The sequence below is a fragment of the Hevea brasiliensis genome, chromosome 5 (assembly GCF_030052815.1).
Source record: "Hevea brasiliensis isolate MT/VB/25A 57/8 chromosome 5, ASM3005281v1, whole genome shotgun sequence".
In the NCBI taxonomy this organism is placed as follows: Eukaryota; Viridiplantae; Streptophyta; class Magnoliopsida; order Malpighiales; family Euphorbiaceae; genus Hevea; species Hevea brasiliensis.
In genome coordinates this window covers 21,058,330-21,077,126 of record NC_079497.1, presented here as the reverse complement: position 1 = coordinate 21,077,126, position 18,797 = coordinate 21,058,330, and the positions used below count along the sequence as shown (strand labels likewise).

At 30.0% G+C, this 18,797-nt stretch overlaps 1 long non-coding RNA gene across 1 annotated transcript; it reads left to right on the top strand.

The window, feature by feature from the left end:
- The first annotated feature begins 6,560 nt into the window (after window positions 1–6,560).
- LOC110662036 (uncharacterized) lies at window positions 6,561–11,176 on the top strand. Its single transcript, XR_002496242.2, has 3 exons — window positions 6,561–7,162; window positions 7,783–7,905; window positions 7,986–11,176. It is a non-coding gene; the product is annotated as an uncharacterized LOC110662036 (long non-coding RNA).
- The last annotated feature ends 7,621 nt before the right edge of the window (window positions 11,177–18,797 follow it).

The following is an 18,797-nucleotide window of genomic DNA, read 5'->3' as shown; positions in this document are numbered from 1 at the left end:
TTTGTGATTTAGCTTTTTTTTATGATTTTGGCATGAAATATGTAAATAATTTTATTTTTTTGTCAATTATATATTTACACTAAAACATGTAGACATTATTTATATATTGCATTACTAAATAATTATATATAGATATTTTGTTTAAATACCTAAAGAAAAACATTTGAGGATCTTAAAGTAGATGGTTGATCTATGATTAAAGCCCAATTACACCTCTAAACTTATTGGGCTAATTCAATTTAACTTATTTTTAATTTTTTATTTAATTTAGTCTAAAAATTTTAATTTAAGCTTAATTTAGCTCAAAATAAAAAAAAATTAAAAAAATTAAGCTTCTAAAATTTTGGGTTCAAATAAAAAAATAAAAAAAATTTAATATGAAAATTAAGAAAATAAACCTCGTAATTTTTTTTATTTAAATCAAGAAATTTAGCTTATAAATTTTAATTTTTAGGTTAAATTGAGTTTAAATTGAAACTTCTGAATTAATTTGAATAAAAAATTAAAAGTTGTTTAAATTAAATATCCCCAATAAATATAGAAGCTAAATTGAATATTTTGTTGTTGATCTGCATAATAAAATAATATCTAAAAGAAATTTATTTTTATACATAGAAATGGGCTTATGATATTATTTTATTATAATAAGAAAAACATATATTTTACATATGGTGAAAATGTTTAATTGACAAATTGGGAAGAATAAATTTTAGCCTTGTGATATTTGAGTTATTTTCAAAATTATGAAGTTTTAAATTTAAATCTCAATTAAAATGAATTATAAAAAAATAAAAATTAGGAAATGCAACAAGTTGGTCCAAAATGTTAAGTGTATTATTTCTAAAAAAAACCATGCCAAGTGTATTATCTATTTGCTAGGTTATTATTTCTCTTATAATGAAGGAAATCAAAATTGTTAGATTATTAATATAATGAACATCTAATTAATTATTTGTCTTGTAATAAAAAAATTAAAGATTATGAAATAGAATTATAATTAATCATTAATTTTAACTGGAAATAAAGTTCAAAAGCTATAATTTCAATATTTTAGTATTATTAAATTAAAAATTATTAAATTAAAATTAGAGTACATTTAATATAAATTCAAATTTTTATAAAAATAAATTTAATAATAATAAAATTAAATATTTATATCAAGATTTATATAAAATTAATTAAAGTATATATATTAAAGGTATAAATTTAAATATAAATATTTAATTTAATAATTATTAAATTTATTTTTATAATTTTAAAATTATAATTAATTATTAAGTATACGCTTAACATGCGTGTTGAAAATTAAGGATCAATCAAATAAAACCTTTCTCATATAATAATTAAGAAAAAATTTTGGGTAGATAATCTTATGAATATCACATGGGAAGGGGCATGGTACCAATTAATATTGAGTCGTACGATTGGCTGGCAAAAGTTGCAGATACCACAGAAATAATAGCAATAACAGTAATGTACCTCCCAAGAGGACAACCATGGAGCCCTTTTTTTTTTTTTTTGATAACCATAGAGCCCATGGCCTTTGGCTTTAGGGCATCCCCACATATTTTGCTGTACGACTTTCATTGGGGAATTCTGTCAATTATATTTCAACCTCATGAGAGAACTTATTTTTATTGCATTTTTTTTATTCTTTTCAGTTTTTATTTATTTAAAGTTAATTAGAAAAACATTTTCTTCATTTCATAATTTTATCCTAAAATTTCAATTTTAATTTTAGTATCCCAACATTTTATGTTGGGTATATAATAAAATTTAAAATTAAATTTGTAATTGAACATAAAAGTTAAAATGTTTGCAATAATTTATGATTATGGCCAATCATTTCAATTTTGATCATAAATTCAAACCTTTGAGAGTTATGACTAAAATTCAAAACCGATTCATGGAAATTTAAGTCTTATCTTTTAAACTTATAATTATAGTAATTAAATGTTTGTTATCAAAATTCATAAAATTTTGTCTTATATATTTTAAATGAGATAATTTTATTCTTGTGATTGATGCAGCCATAATTTTTAAAATAATCAAATAGCTTAATTATCAAAATAGCATTTAATTATTATAATTATAAGTTTAAAACATTTGATTACAATATTTATAAATTTGGTGAACAAAAATTTAAAATTTTCTAAATTAATTTTAGGTTTTTGCTATAATTACACACAATTTTAAAGGTGGAATTAATTTGATTCAAAATTAGAAGATTTTGTCATAATTATAAATTACTGTAAATGTTTAACTTTCACATTCAATTACAAATTTGATTTTAAATTTTAGGTATAATTGTATCCAATGTCAAATGTTAGATACCAAAATTAAAATTGATGAGACGAGCTTTTTTTGTTTTTTTTTTTTTCAAATTAATCTTTTTATTTTATATACCATTTGTATGGAAAAAGATAATAATTATTAATAATTTTATTTTTTATATGAATTTCAAAATAAAATAATTTAATTATAATAAAAATTCAATCCTCTATGTGAATTTTCCATTAAATTTAAATTTTTGTAATTTTAATAATTTAGCCTAAATTAATTACAATTTTATCTATCCCAATTAAATTGGTTAAAACAAAGTTAAAAATAAAATTTTATTCATTAAGTTGTTTTTTTTTTTTTACTTTTTCTGAATTTTTTTTCTTGTCTTTTATTTTCTTTCTCATCACTCTCTCAATTTTTTTAATCAATTTTCATTTTCTTTTTTACGTTAAAATTATTTTTTTACATTTTAATAAATTAAATATTTTTTTTTTAGTTTTAGTTTTGTTCAATTTAGTTAGGGGAATAAAATCATAACCAATTTTCAAAAAATTCCGCTTTTATTGTTAAAATAAAAAAAAAAAAAAGATAAGATTGTAAATTTGTTAAAATTTTCGGTATAAATAGTCTAATTAAATTTCATTAGATGAACTATTACCAGTGTCATGCATGGATTTGGTTAGCCAGTGAAGAGGAATTATTAGGTGCACCCGGTGCACATATACCTTCTCTCACAATCATGTGGGACCCACTCCCTATATAATAGGAAGGACCCACTTTCTGTGAGAGAATAAGCACTATTTTTTAGTGCTCATGGTGTACCTAATAATTAGCCGCCAGTGAAATGATCTGATTAAAGTATTCAACTAATTAGAATAAAAGTTTGAAGTGTCATGTGCAGTTTATATATTCAGTCATTCTTGTATCATGCACTCTTATGCTTCTACCCTTTTATTGTTCGAAAATGTTTCTTCCTTTCATGAAATCATATTATGATACTCATATATAGCAAAGAAGGAGCTAGCGGTGCAACTCTGTTTCTCCATTGTGCTGAGTTTTCTTCGTTGTTTATGGGTGTTGCTTTAGATGAAATCATGTAAATTATAAAGAAATAAAGTAAATAATCACAATAATAAAATTTACATAGTTCACTCTTTTAAGACTACATTTATTAGCAATGTCATCTTCCACCCTAAATAAATAAATCAATTTAGGACAAGCTCAAATCTATTTACCCATCAATCCAATTACACTTCATAATAATTTACTCATAGTAAATACATTAGTTAGTCCATCTCATTATTCTCTAGATATTAACTTAATATATTTATTACTCTAATTACTATATTACAAACGGTGTCTTCAACTACAATAAACAATAATCCCTTCGACTTGGACTATGTGTTTCTCCATCTTAGGTCAAAAACTCTTTTCCTCCATGTGATGGCAATGGATAATATTATCTTCCTCTTATACTACCCTTCTTCACCTTAGGCTGAAACATCTCTCTCTCTATGAGATTACAATGGACAAGAGCCCATCATCAATGGACAAAGCCACTCTTTAGCAATTGGTAAAACCTTTCTCAATAATGGGTAAAAGACTTTTTCTATAGGCAAAGCCAAATAATATTTCATGGGCAAAGTCAAATAATATCTCCATAATGGCCCTATTTATAGTGTTAATGTTTTCAGTTCTAATCTAATTAGAAATTATACTCAATTTAGGAATAACACTAAAATATGAATTCTATATATCTTGAAAATATTCCTCCCTTCTATTAAAAAATATTTCTCCAATTCAAAATAGAAAAAGGTCTATAAATTTTATTAGAATTTTGAGTCACAAATCTAATAGTAGGTCTTACAGGATGATTTGTCAATTGGGGAATGCCTTGGTGGAGAACTTCTTGGTAGGCAATGGCCGATATTGGTTCCTCTGAGTTTCATTGTTGCTGAAATCTTCCTCGGTTGGCTCTGGTTGTAGGAGCTTGGATGGCGGAATACCTCCTCTGCTTTGGGTCTTCTTTCTATTCCAGGTCTCCCTCTGCGAGTCGGTAACACTGCTAGAGTTTTCTTGGGACATTAAACTTTTCTCTACTTTGGGTTAGGTTAGCTTGTAAGGCCCATTTTTTCTCCTCAGACTATGGACTATTACTTGGGCTTATGAAGTTTATTGTAATCTTTAACATGGTTTTTCTGATATCATGATGTAATCTTAAATCTAGTTAAATCCTTTTATGTATTGGGCTTAGGCCATTTTTGCTAATGAAATTTTACCTAGTGGGGAAAAAAAAAAAAAGCTAAGTGGAATGCTGAAAATTTTGTTCTTGGTCCTTTCCTTACCATCACACATTTTCATTAAATATTATTAATATAATTAACCTAGCCTCACACTTTGCACATCAATATCCTCTCAAAAGTTAAACCCAAGCCTACCATTCATCCTGCATGATTTACATCACAAAGCATTGCTTTTTCTTGATAATTTCTCAAGAAATCGCAAGCAACACAGGTGTTTTCTTAACCATCTACCAAAAGCCTACACCAAAGCCTGCATGAGCTTACAACTTTTGAAAATGCCATTTGATTAGCGTTTTTGAGACCAACATAAAAAGGTTCTGATGCATTGATTGGTAACTGAAACTTCTTATTGAAGTGACAGTTTCATATTTAAATGCCTTTTTAAAAAACTTCTTTTTCTAATTGAGATACACTACTTTTTTTTTATAGTTTTAAATTCATATTATTTTGATAAAACGTTCTTTTTAAACAAAATTTTTATAATTAATCCCGGAGTTTCATACAAAAATTATATAGGAGAAAAGTTTGGACATGATAATCGATTAATCGAAATGATTCAACTATTTTCTCAATTGACTAGAAAAATTACATTTTTACTAAGGGATGAATGGTCGACAACCATTATGATTTGTTCCAAAATCAGTCAACCAAAATCCATATATTTCCTGATCAGGCAACCAATAAGATTGTATACCCTTAGATTGATCTATCACTGTAATACCCTGTTCTCAAACAAGCTAGAATATTCAATAGGTTCCGACTAACAAAAATTTTCACTAAAAAATTTAAATGAAAATATTGTCAATTTAAAAGCTATTATATCATTGTGATTTAGAATTAATTAGAGAAATTTATATTATTATTATTATTATTATTATTATTATTATTGTTGTTGTAATTAAATTATTATTAAGTAAATAATAAATAAATTATAATTGATTACTTTATAATATTAGTAAAAGATAAAAAAAATTTTGGATACAAGGGAGGGAGTAAGCCCAAAAACAGTACACATGAGGAAGAGCGAACTATCCTGGGAGAAGAAATTCCCTGACAATCCCAATATACTAGATACAAAACCTTAGTTGGAGGATGGTTAAATAAATTTAATATATTATTTTGTGGGGGAGGTGATTGAGATTTTCTTTTATTGAATATTATTTTAATAATATTATGTCATTATTTTATTATTATTATTATTAAAAAAAAAAATCACAATTGAAATTCACAAAACCATACCCTCCTACCCCCTTAAATGATTCCCAAATCCCCTCTCCTTCATCTCTCCCTTTCTCATCGATGGTGAAGGACCCAACCACCGCTGGCTAGCTGACGACCAACTAGCAGTTCCAAAAGATCCTCAGCAGCACACCAGATGGTGACTAATTAATAGCAACAGTAGTTGTAACGCCAAAGAAAAGGGAGGAACACTGTTGGTTAAGACATGATTTTCGACTACTGCTTGACACAAAATCATTGACGTTTAACTCCTAGTGGCATGAGCATTCTTTTGACACCTCCATCACCAGATTTCATGGAATTTTCCTATGAATGAGAGAGAAATAAAATCATCCAACAAAAGATTTCGTTTGATCCAATCATCACATGAATAATCTAAGCCCACTTATGCAGGGTGACATTACTTGGTTCAAACAAAATAAATCAATCGAACTGAATTAATTTGAAAATTCGATTCAATTTTTATAGAAATTTAATTCAGTTTGATTTTAATTTTATATATTTTGATGAGTTCAATTTGATTTCGATTTTAAGTGAAGAAATTTTGATAAAACAGAATGAAACCAAAATATATTAATTTTAAAGATACAAATAGCATATTATATTTTGTAGCTCAATGGTTAACTAATGTTTTTGAAAACCATAGGTCTTGAGGTCAATTCTTAACACCAAAAAACTTAGCTTTTCCCCCCTTTAACCTTGAGTAAAATCCTAGTCGTCCATTTTAGAAGATCTTATCTGTCCAAATACAAATATAAATTCACACTTTCTGAAACCCTATCTCATCCTTTTCTCCCCCTTTTTCTCTCTCTGTTAGCAGTTCCTAATCTCATCTCTTCTCCCTTCTGTTCTTTCTTTCTTGGCTACCTCTCTTTTTTGCTTCTTTTTTATCAATAGCCTATCTCATTCAAGTCCTTTAGTTATGAATCAATAAAAAAGAACATAGCAGAATGTTAGAATCAAGGCATCAAAAACAACATTGATTTCAAGTGCTTTTCTTTTATCTTCTCCTACTATCCCAATAGTCCTCCTTACTCGTTTTTATCTTTTAAAAACCCTATAGATACAAGAAAACCAAACGGAAGAATATGTCTAACCTTCTTACTCTTTTTTATCTTTTAAAAAGCCTATAGATACAAGAAAACCAAAAGGAAGAATATGTCTAACCAGTTTCTTCCCCTACTACCCCCTCCACCTCCACCACCATCATCACCACCAAGTGGGTGTTCAGGTCCACCATCACTAAGTTTTGGCATCTTGGTTCGTTCATATATAGGAGCCTTCACGATTGTTGGTGCCTCATGGGTTATGGTTTGAGTTTGGCTTGAGCGGGTGAGGTTGGTTCTCTTATTTGCTTCTTCCTCACCATTTCTTAATGTTGTTTTGTTGTGCATGTGAATGAAAACCTTTGGGATAAATGACCAGCACACTCTCACTCATTCAATTCAACTCAAGATGCTAGATGCCAAGACCATGCTCCTTCCACTTCGCACTTCATCTTTGTGATATCCCTAGCATCAACTCGTCTCAACATCTTGAATCGTTAGATGTCGAGCATTCTTTAGTGCCAACTTCTTATCTATGTCCACTTGTTTTCGTCGCAATATATCATTTTTTTTTTATGATTAGGTATTGTGTTATGTGTATCAATTTCTTTCCCATTTGGTTGTTGATTATGAAATTGACTATTGACTTTATTTCCTTGTTAATTTTGCTTCTGGATTTTATTTATAACATAGGTAAATCTCTTAGTTAAGAAGTATTGAAATTTTGCCTGTTGAATCTCTTGTTTATTTTGAATCTATGAAATTATGAAAGTATGTCCTAAAACACATCCCATGAATCAAACCGAACTAAAGCAAATTGGTTCAATTTGGTTTGACATAGTTTTTCCTTTAAGTTGATTTGACTTGATTTAAATTTCTAATACTTTTGGTTTATTTGATTTTTCAAATAGAACCGACTAATGTTCACCCTTACTCCAATGGACTCCACTCAACGAGAGCTTTGAAATGGGACTAACTTGCTTCGATCGAGCACTAGATAAAAGAGATAATCATCAGTTGGTCAAGATCGATAGGTGAGATTTTGATCCCTTTCGATCGCTTTTTCTAAAAACTAATGACACTATGATGACTACATATTTTGGGCCTTGTGTAGGTACATTCACATAAACAGTACCCTTTTAAAGGTGGGACTGCATTTTCAGCCAATCTAGAGTGCCCAATGGATCATCCCAAAAGGTAGCCAATTTTATACTATATCTTAGCATTTTCAGACACTCATGACGCATTCCTTATAGTAGAATCAACATCAGTAAGTTCGAGCTCCAACTCAATGGTTTAACTTAAAAACTAGAGTAGTTAATTAATAAAATATTTCTAACTTAATAAAATTAAATAAAATGAATTGAAAGGACTTATTAACCATGTAAAAGACTTCCAGGAATATTATTATAATTTTCAAAATCATGAACATAATTAAACAGACTGTAGAGGTATCAGGGGACCAAATTAGAGTTTGGATAAACATGAAGGTGAGACTTGCAAAGCAAAAATTTTAAAATTTTAATTTAGCCTAGGTTTCATATATCTCATTCCAAAACCAATTTCATGCAAGCTATTATAAAAAACACAAAGGTTGCAACACTTGTAATCTCCATAAGTCATCAAACCTATTTTGCAATTTAGGAAACTAAAAGGAAACACCTAAGCTAAGTTTAGGATTACTTACCTAAGAGGCATTGAATCACATTCAATCACCTAATCCAAGTATGTAGGCCGCCAAATGTAGACCCTCTAGTCCATCCATACGAACCCTTGTTATCAAGATTCCTAACTCTTGAATCAAGTCCTCATCCTTATGCATCTCCCATGGTCAGCCATCAAGTATACATAGATGAAAAGGTTCAACTTTTGGGTATTAGGTTTTACGTGGATAATTACAAAACAATTTCTCTTATTCAAATTCAAGAGTAACAACTTCTAATATCTCTTGAATTGTTTAGAAGAAAAGAAGATGGTTAAATAATGGAGTCTTGGTTGAGAGAAAGTATAAGAAGAAGATGAAGAAAAAAGAGAAATCCCTAAGTTCCCTTCAAGTGCATGTGGGTTTCTCCTACTTATACTTTAGAGATATGGGAATCCCTAAAGTGGGGAGAAATCCCTAACATTTAGGCATTTCAAATGCCTAAAGTGGGCAAGTGTGGAGAATATTCTCCACTTTTTGGGACAACCTCGCCATTTGTCACATATGTTTGTATTTTGTCTCCCACTAAAGTGTCACATGACATCACATGTCAAGACACATCAAATCCCATTAAGCATCTTCTTTCTCTCAATGGCATGCCCTATGCAATATTTGTCTTGTTTTGGCATGCCCATGCTGATGCTGCATGCCCCATGCAACTTTTGCACTGGGTTACAGCATGCCTGATGTTGCATCCTATCCAACTTTTAGCCACTTTGGTATTTCTTTCTTTTAACCCAATTTTTTAAATTTAATTTCAGGTCATGCTAGGGACTTTTGGAATCTTATCGCAAAGCTAGATTCATTAATTTAATTAATTAATTAATTAAAATATTTAATCAATCAATTAAAATATTCAAGTCTAGATCTCTTAAGTTCTATTATGTGTGACTTCCTAGGTTTATAACTAATTGGCAATGAGAATGATATTAACTCTTCAATACTACGAAACTCTTTCCATACCTAAAGTGAAATTCCTTTTCCACCCTTGATTCTCATAAATCATGATTGATACCTACCATAGTGTGTCATGACTACTCAACTAGTGATGAATTAAGTTCATCCCTTACTTAAAAACTTGATCACACATACCATGCACTAAAGTCCATCCGTTACAAAATCCTGATCCTAGCTAAGGCCATGGTATATGTCAAATCCTAATCGCTTTAGATCATATGTCCTCATCTAAATTTTAATTCTTGATTAACAAGACTTTCCATCAGAAACTATTTTCTAATTAAGTCAATCTTATAAGTATCCACTGTTTTTGATCCGACATTAAATGGTATGAGACTTAACATTCCACTTTTACTAGTATCTCATACTAATATGTGGAAATAAATAGAGGTGATAGTTTAGCCAGATACATCATGTCCAATAAAATATCCTTGACTATGAACTATTTATATCACTAGTATTGGACAGTTTCATCACTCATATTCTCAACTCTTTGAAAATGGAACTTCCTATAAGAAACTAATGGGCTTATTCAATTTAACATAAGCATTTTAGGTTAAACTAAACATAAAAGCTATTCAAGAAAATTAGGTTTACAATACATAATACAAAGGTATTACTATAGGGCATACCACTAACAAAATAAACTTATATTAGTATTTTATAGCCCCTAGATGGGTGTTATGATATTATTATGGGCTAAGGCCATTTTGTTAAATTTACTTTGTAGGGGGATAGGTGTAGGGACAAGGAAGACTTTATTAAATTTTCTACAGATCCCTAAAGTTATAATTTTATTTATATAATTACGATTAGATAATGATCAACGTTTAGTAAATTAGTGTGTTTGTATAGGTCAGCTGAATTGAACATATACCAGTTCTAACCAGGCTAGTAATTATGGGTTAACCAATCTGTAAGTAGAATCTACATAAATTATTTTTAAATAAATATTTAAATTGCTTTATTTTATTTCATGCACTCCTAAGCATCATGATATAAATACGATTTTATTTTGAATGCGTATTTATACATAATAGTATTTTTATTGCATAAATCATGAAGATGCTGCATTATTACTTTTGATGTGTCGATAATTCATGAATGAACCATTGGTTCCTAATGCGAAAGTAAAGGAAAGGAGAGGAAACGAAAGGCAAGCATGCATAATGAGCTCACTAATGTTAAAGTTATAGGATGTATGGGTAAGTGAATTCTTTATCTTCTGCATCCACTATGTAATTTATGTATGAAAATTAAAGAGAAGTCTAGTCATATGCAAATCAATGCTCTCAGTTCCATGGACAATAAAAGTTAACGAAATGGGATGGGGGAACTACTGGTGACATGACCACCTTGATGTGAGTTGATTGTTCTATGTAAAACTCATATACATGATGCATTTCATGTGCTTGAATTATTTTATTTAAATGTATTTTTTTTCAATAAGTAGACTTTTATTCATTAAGCCCCTAGCCTGTTCCCCTTCTTTTATCTTCCTTTTAGGAACAAGTTTAGAGGATTTTGAATTGCAGACAACAAATTTTGCATATTGGGTTCTAGAGGTTTGTCTGCCTTAATTTTGCTCATAATGTTTACATTGCTTTTGTCGAATTTTGTTTTTGTATGACATATAATTTTGGTATTGTTTTGTTGTACTTGTTATTCAACACTTTTTAAATAATTAATTATTTATTTTATGTTTTAAATTATTTAAAGTATTAGAAGCCTTAAGCAGCCCAAGTCATAGCGCTAGTAATAGGCTCAATCTTGGGTCATTATACCATGCAAATTCTACATGGATGCATAGGGGCATTCAGTTCCAATTCCAATACGGTTCTAGCTAAGAATTGAAATCGGAGCCAAACCTTTGGTTCTTTGACTTTAGGAACCAAACTTTGGCTCCAATTTTTGTTCGGTTCTAAGCAGTTTTGGTACAGTTTTCGTTCTGGTTTCAGTTCTATTTTGATTTCAATTTTTGTTCTAATTTCATTTCAAATCTTGATTTTTCTACCTAAAACTACAACATTTTTGTGTTCATTTTAAATTAGAAAATAAAATCCTAAATTTCTAATATGAAAACAATAATAAAAATAGTAATACTAACATTAAATAATAATATTAGTGTAAAAAATATATTCCTTAATGAGAATATTATATTATCTTTTATATATTTCTTAATTATATAGTCTTTAACTAAAAAATACATATATAATTAAAAATTAAAAAGTATATTGTGTGGCTAACATGCAATTTAGTTTAAAGATTATAAGATGATTTAATTTATTTAAGACTAAAATTATTTTAAAAAGTTAGAAAAATATAAGATAATATTAAATTACATACACTTATAATCAAAGATAAGTTATATATATATATATATAGAAATGATAAAATATATCTAAAAAACATATGTATAATATTGGTTCTTCGGTTCAGTACAGTTTTGGTTTAGTTTCGAAATGGTTCTGGTTTGAATCTTGATGAAGAAGCAGATCATAACCAAAACATTAAATATAAGTTTGGTTCGATTCTTACAGTAATTGTTTTTTTTTTTTTTTTATATTTTGGTATTGCTCTTCGAGTCGATTTGGAAACCCCCAAGGAATTGTGCACAACCCTATGGATGTATAAATGCCTTGTCTTTTGATTCTTAAATCTTTTGGATGATTTCATATCATAATATTTGACACTTTTTATGTGAAAAATCTATTGTTTAGATGTAGGAAATGATCAAGCATAAAAAAAGATTCCATTCTTAAACGTGTTTTGTTTATTCACTTTATAACTTTATCCAAGTTATTTTTTGATTTTGAGAAATTCTGTTGAAGAAGATACTAAGCATTGTAAAAAGTAGAGTCATAAGAAAAAAGAGAGTTGGAATTGCTTTTAAAAAAAGAAAAACAACTGCTCTAAATACATAAACACCTCTCTGATGAGCAAGTTGAGGCATGACAATTCACAAAGCTAACATTGTTACAAGTTGTGTTGGACAAAGAAAGGTTTTCTATATCAATATTAGTATCGAAATGCTATAGTTACCCAACCTTCTATGAATAAAACATTGGCATGTAAATCTTTTTTTTGAAAAGCAGTAGTAAGAAAAAGCTTAATTATTTAAAGAATGAGGCCTTCTAAGAACATCAAGAGAAAGAAAGACATTAACGTAGTAAACTGTGAAAAGTGCTTTAAGCTTTGAAAAGTGTTGTACTGTGTGAGAAATGCGTGAAGAGAAAATGTGTTAAAATTTGTTATCTTCTTTGAGAAAAATTTCTCTTGTTATTTGTTGTTAATTTGAAAGTTTTTAGAAAGAATTGAGTTTGTAAGGTTGTGGGTATACAACAGATGAGAGTTACTTGTTGTATAATGTGCGTCACTCGCAAGTGCACGAGTTGTATCAAGTAACAAAGTGATAAGCAAAGTATAGGCCCCACGAGAAATTGAGTTCAAGTACTAAACTATAGTTATTTCAATTATTTAGACTAATGACAAATTATATGAGAACTAAAGTAATTTAAATGCAGCAATTCAAAAAAAAAGCAAAGAAAATAAAAAATGGGTAAAGTAAATAAGATCTTAAATCAAACAAACTTTTCAAAACTAGTAATGAAATATGCTAAAACAAATATCAATCAATAATAAAAGTGATCTTAGAGTTTGTGGTTTATGCTTCAAAATAATTAGAATTTGGCTACGTTTATCCAAGTTTATGAAAATTCATAGTTTGGAGGTGGTTAATTCTAATCTCCTTTTATTTCTTTCCCAAGACAACCAAAGAGTGCTTTAATTAAACAAACCCTACTCTTGTGGTATTTGAATTAACTAAAACCCATTAAGTTCTTAATCAAACACGTAATCCTCTTAATCCCTAATTTTCCCCTAAATCTAGATGATTAAGCCCAAATCATTTATTATCTGTCAATAATTTTCATCGCTCGATCCTTCTATCATAGATTAAGAACTATATCCAATGGGATCCAACACTAGGAAAGTCAATAAAAAACACAAAGAAATGAATCAAAACTCACGTATATTATAAATCTAGATAAAACATAGTCCAAATTCATAAATAAATTTAAAACATTACACCCAACTCTAAAATCTCAAGATAATTACTCACTCATGTTTGTATTTACAAAAGGAAATGATAAAATAAGCAAAAGAAACCTAAGTGAAGAGAATCTTAAAACTCAAAAAATCTACAATTGCAATGTCACTTTTACAAGAGAAAATCTAAGTGTTACATCGTTTCCTCTTCCCTTTTATTCTTTTTCTTCTTTCTCCTTCTCATTCTCCTCTCTTCTTATTTACTTCCTATGGCTGAAAATGAGAAAAAAGATGTATTTATATGTGTCCAAAAGTCTACCTAGAATACACTAAATGAGATAAAAATAAAAAGTACAAAAAATGTGAGGTATAAAAAAATAATCCAACTCAGTAGCGCTATCAACACCATTCAGCATGTTTAATGTTGAATTCAGTGTTTTTTGGCATTCCTTATGCTAGACTTAAAATAGGAGATTTTCAGGTGCCTGATGCTGCATGACCCAGTGGCACTGGGCATGCTACATCCTATGCAAATCAATATTTCTCTATATTACTCTCCTTGCTCAACATGCCCTTGTAGCGTCACAACCTGATTTCATGGGCCAGATCTGCACTAGGACCTGGGATGACATAAAGCCCATGAGGCCCGTAGTAAGCCTCACTATTCGCAAAGCCATAACCAAGACCAAAATCAAGGCCCAACATGCAAACAAAAAATAAAATAAAATGTTATATATTTATTTTATGCCAACTTAACCCGATTTCTATCAGGAAACCAAAACTAGGGGAGCCCAGCTCAAGCTTGATACCCATCATGTACAAACTATTTAATATCATAAATTTTTCATTAATTAATACAATATATACATAAATCAATGTCTCAGCGAAGCTCTAGTTATTAAAAATAAATAAATAAATAAATAAATAGACACAATAAACTATTAAACTAAAAAGAACAACTTGCGGAGGAAAATGCAGGTTAGACTCAAAGAAATAAAATCGCTCCTCCTGCAACCTGGGAAAAATATTTAAACAGAAATGAACGTTTGACTTAGAGAGTTTAGATATTGATTATAAGTGCAATTTCTATAACTATCTAAAACTAGTGCAATCCTACCATGAAATGTGCATCTCTCACATATAACAACAATTCATCCAATATTCGCACGAGAAGTTAATTTGGAGCTATTCACACACCTAGTGTATCATATCAATACATATATGGGAGCTGATCCCCTATATAGCTCGTTTAATTCAATACCTGCCAATGAGGTCAACTCAAGCCAAACTTTCGCTTAATAATCCAAGTGTGGGGGCCAATGAGATCAACTTAAAACCGTGCTCACCCTGACTTATCCATATATAAGGATCGAGTCCCAGTGAGTCAAGCTCCAGCGGTGACTATCGTCCTACCCATATCCATATCCACATTATACTCACACCAACACACACACAAAGCTCCAAATTATTCTTAGGGTGGCAATTACAAATAAATATCAATAATTAAATATGCAGTAACCAAAATGTCCCTGATATATTAACTATTTGTATGCATAATTAATTATTTATAGAATGCATGAGCATGCCAGATATATAATTAATATTAAAATTATAAAAATAATCATTATCCAACTCACAGATTGGTCAACCTGAATGCAGCTGGTCCTGCTGAAAGGAGAAGAAAGGCTAGCCAACACCAATTACCTAGACAGACACATTGACGTCTATCAATTTACTGATAAAAATAAGTAATTAATTTAATCAAAGAAGCAAGAATAATTTCCTAAGATCTTGCCCAAATTTTGGCAGAACCTCCCTTATAACTGGACCTAACCTCTTTGCAAGAAAAATGTAACATCAGTATCACAGAGCCTCAGGCCCACAATAACAATTATAATGCTCATCTAGGGCCTACAAGAATTCTAATCTGGGTCCAATCCTCCAAACTCTAGGTTAGGTCTCTAACTCCTCTATAATCTAAATAATTATGTTTAGCACTTCAAAAATTATAAAAATATTCTTGGAGGTCCTCCACATCATCCTTGTATTAATTAAAGTCATTTTACTAAATTTTTCTAAGCTAGGAATATTTTACACATTTATCAGCTAGCTTAGCCAAGGTAAAAACTACACAACTCAAGTTCGAGACTACCTTTGCAAATTCAGCTACCTGGAACACATCCAAAACATTTGAAAATACTGTAAATGACTGTAAACACAACCCCTTTCTGCGACAACCCGCCGGACACTTAGATCGGGCTGAAAACTCAGTTTCGAGTGTCGGTGAGCTATCGCTCATTTGATCATACCTAAACAAAGCCCATAAATTATTAATAATTATCATATAATTATATTTAATTTACAGGCATCGAAAAAGATCAAAATCTCACATAGTGATTTGGACCGTCCGATGATCGCCTTTTTTCAAATAGTGTCCGATCGGAATGGGGTTGGTCCCATCTCAAAGGTCTTAATGAGCTGAGTTCATCAGTTGTCTCGAATTGCCGATCTGACAGCTGGATTGCCGATCGGACAGTTAGATCGCTAGAAATCTAATCGGAAAGCTTATAAAAGACCTATTTCCTTCTCTTCCTCATTTTACATGAATCTGATGACCATAGGAGCTGTCACTAGTTGGAAATGCTTCCTTGGGCCAAGGGGCATCGATCTGGACCGATGGTGTGGCCAGAGGATGGCCGAAATGGCCAAAAAATGGCTTTGAAACTTCATTTCTCTCTCCTCTCTCTCTCTCTTCGTTTTGGCCTCCACCATTGGCCAAGTTCACCACCCGCTAGTCTCCCTGCCATTGCCAGTTGCTGGTGGTCATTTGAGCTTTATTGGCCATCGTCTGCCACTAGTTTGGTTGGAGGGGTAGTGAACGGAGAGGGAGAGGGAGAGGGAGAGATGCGGGAGGAGAAGAGAGAGAGAGAGAGAGATTTTTGCAAGGGGGGGGGGAGCTGTATGCTATTTCGAAAATTCTGGTTTTTTTTATTTTTACTTTTAATTATACTTTTAGTCCTTGAACTTTTTAGATATACTCAAATGGGTCCAAAATCCTTTTCAATTAGGTCCCCAAAATACAAATATAGACATAATTAAATAATAAAGAAAATACAATAAATAATAATAATAATAATAATAATAATAATAATAATAATAATAATAATAATAATAATAATAATGATTAAATTAAATCTTAGAACCAAGGTTAACAATAACGTAATAATATATCTTGTTAATTGGTTTAATATTAATATTTAAAAGTAATCATTTCAATTAAAATTGGACTATTAAATAATTTATAAAATATATTTAGAAATAACATTAAAAATATATAAATGAAAGTTTTACAAAAATTATAAATTAGTTAGATACTATTAAAATAATATTTAAATACCATATAAAAATATAAAATTTATATTTTTAAAATTCAGGTTATTATATGCAGCATAGGGCGTGTTGCCTGGTATGTAAATTTTTGTTTCTATTCTTCCTTAAACATAATTTCTTCTACTTTTTCACATCTTCTCGTTTCCAAATCACCATGAATCACCTCAAATTGCACCTTTGACCTTTAACTCACCTATTATCCTATTAAAAACATCAAAATTTCAAAAATAAAATATAAAATAAGTAAAGTTAACAATTTAACTAAAACAAAAGCTAAAAACATAAAATTACTAAATTAAAGAGGCAAATTGTATGCAAAACTACCCTAAAATACCTATATCAATTGAGTGTATCAATGATTTTCACCTTCAAAAAAGTTCTTTAGTGCAAGGCTCGAAAGGAGTTATTAAGCAAAAGAGTGTAGATTTCATTATATTAGAACCTCTACAAATCTATGTCTCCATCTTCTCATTTTCATCTCTATTTTCCTTGTTGTCTCTACACTCCCATAATCAAACTGTCTATTACAAATTATTTAAAAACTTTCCAATGTGATCCAATTCAACCCATTGGTATCAGAGCCTGTCACTTTCAACTCAAAGGCTTAACCACCTAAAGAGCAAAGATCATGGTTAGTCTTTGTTTACCTTTCGAGAAAGGCCAAGCCATCGACCGACCTTCTTTTTTTTTTTTTTTTTATAGAATGATTATTCCTATTGAGGAATCACATTCAAATATTTCTCGATTGTGATGCCATAGAATTGTGGGATGTTATTAAGAAAGGTCCACATGTTAGAATTGTGGGATGTTATTAAGAAAGGTCCACATGTTCCAACAAAAACAGTATGGAGAGCTCACTGTTATTAATTCAAGGGAAGAATGGAGCCACCTACATCAAAAACTTGACGGCATGAATAATAGAGCCATGCGCATTCTATTCTACTCCTTAAGAAAAAGAGAATAAAATAGGGTGTCCATGTGTTAAATGGCAAGGAAGATTTGGGACACACATAAAGTCACTCATGAAGGTACTAACTAATTCAAAAAGACAAAGGCTTCACTAATTGTCACTCAATATGAAATGTTCAAAATTGTAATACCCCTCACACAGATTAGCTGAAGTCCGTACCATGAGACGAAATATCCCCAAAGTCCCAAGTGAAGAAATAGTTCAAGGAAATAGGTTCAGGAGTAAGAACAAATGAAAAGGGAGGTTTAATAGCAAAAAAGTCTATCTAGACAACTTCAACCGCAGAAGGTTACAAGTTTAGACGCTAAAGTTGCTTATATCTAGGTATAAAACCTAAGAGCTAGGATTCCTACCAAACCTATCCATTATTTTCTTCGCCTTTCTACCCATTTTCTCCCTTCTTCCTCTAGTTTCTCACTCCTTACAACACAAAATACCCGACTTTAGCTCCCTAGTGAAAAAGAATCACCTCCATGGCTCTAAAAAGGATAGGGACAACCTTTGTTCTCCCTTCTCAAGTGGATTGGAGAAGAAATGGGAGGAAGTCATTCCGTTGGAAACCCTAGCTTAGTAAGGTAAGTCTCAATCTCTTTCGTCTTAGTTTGTTTAACATTTTAAGGTTAGTATTTTATTCATGGAAGTGGTTTAGGGTTGTTTTAAGGTTAATGTAAAAATAATGAAATCTAAATTTTAAGTTAGAGATTTAAGTTATTTAAGAATGGTTTTAGTTGTTTAAAGTGAAAAAAAAATAATGAAATATACAAACAATAAGAACTTTAGAAGTAAATGTTGAGATTTGGGAGTCTAAACCCTAAGTTATAAACTATAAACTGAATTTTAAATGTAACATCCCCTACCCG